Source organism: Neophocaena asiaeorientalis, unplaced genomic scaffold (assembly GCF_003031525.2).
Source record: "Neophocaena asiaeorientalis asiaeorientalis breed wild unplaced genomic scaffold, Neophocaena_asiaeorientalis_V1.1 scaffold82, whole genome shotgun sequence".
Taxonomy (NCBI): Eukaryota; Metazoa; Chordata; class Mammalia; order Artiodactyla; family Phocoenidae; genus Neophocaena; species Neophocaena asiaeorientalis.
Window position 1 is genome coordinate 11,931,428 of NW_020173068.1, and position 1,632 is coordinate 11,933,059.

Genomic DNA, 1,632 nt, shown 5'->3' on the forward strand with positions numbered 1-1,632 from the left:
GGGTAGCTGAAGCCTACTAGCACAAACACACCTCAACTGCAGGCTGAATTCTCAGCTCCTTGGGGGTTGCACTTGAGGGGATCAAAACACACATACACACATGCTACCACTACAGCAAGACAAAGTCAGAGGTAGCCCCAGACACTAGTCACCACCCAGATGGGGGGAAAGCCCGAACACACACGCATATGTACTCACACATTCCTGGAAGCCTGGATCTTTCTCTAGCATCAGCTGGGTGCTCTGCTGAGCCTCTTACCTCTGATGTGCAGTACGTTGTCCTGCTCTGTCTGGCTCTGCCTGGCTCAACATCCGTCAGACAGGCTCCACTGTGACCGCAGGTGTCTTTAGTTTGGGCGGTGTTCTGTGACAGGGGCAGCTAGATTGCAGGGGTGAGTCTAGGGAGTGGCTGCTGGAAGACAAAGAGTGGGAATTATTCAAATAACCAACAAAAGGCCTTGTGGCTGGAGAATGGATTGAAGGGGAGGTGGTGAGAGATGAAATGGGTGAGAAAGGGGCCAGACCACATAAGACCTGCTGGGCCAGGTAGGGAGAGTGGATTTTGTGTGCCGTAGGAAGTTATGAATGGTTTGAGGCTGGAGGTAGGGAATCATGATTTAATTTCATTTTAAAGACTAGAGCATAGAGAATAGATGCAGGCAAGACCAAGGAGGCTAAAGAGTCTGTCTGAGAGAAGTTGGGCCTTGAGCTCGTGGGTGGAGCGGAGATATCCCAAGGTAGAGTGAACTGGACTTGATGGATTGCTGTGGGGTTTAGGCAGAGAGAGGAATCAAGGGTATCTCCAATGGTTTTGGCCCAAGCATCTTAGAGGAGTTTAATGCCACGTTCTGACAATGTGAAGGCTATAGGAGAAGCAATTTGAAGAGGGAGGTGAGATGTCTGTGTTACGTGGGGACGTGGAGCAGGTAGTTGGATGTGGGGGAGATACAGCTTTGGCACTAGGGTGCCTGGGTTTGGCGGGGGAGGGGGGACGGGGGGGTGACGCCATGGGAAGGGTCAGGTCGCCTTGGGAACTGACTCAGGACCCACCGCAGAGGAAGAGAAGCTTCTGGAGGTCGAAAGGCAGCGGCCAGAGAGGGAGGAGGAAAACAGGGGGAGTCGGGCCGGGAAAACCAAAGCTCCGGAGAGCATCTGCAGGAGGGGCGCAGTGAGGTAGGGCCTGAGCCCGCGTCCTGCCGCGTGGAGACGCAGCGTGCGGTGCGGAAAACACTGGTCCAGGCAAGGGACAGAGGCGAAGACCACTGGAGGACTTGCAGTGGATGCTCAGGCCTGGGGTACTACTCCGAATAACGGGACCCCCCCCAAGGCCACACTGGCCACTGGGCCGGGACAAACGTGGGTCCAACAATCTTAGGAGCTGCCCGCGGGCCGGCCCTGGGCGGCCAGAACGGGCCCGGGGGGCGCTCCGCACCCTCACCTCTCCTCCCGGTCGCTGCGCGGGCGGCGCTCCGGAGGCGGGCTTGAGGGAACTGCTGCGGCCGGGCCTGTGCGGGACAGTGGGCTGGGCAGCCGGTGTGTCCGACTGACGGCCGGGCCGGCGCGAGGCTGCCGCGCGTGACGGGGCTGGCCGTGGCCGCCAGGCTGTGTCCGGGGCCGCGTGAGGTAGCTCTG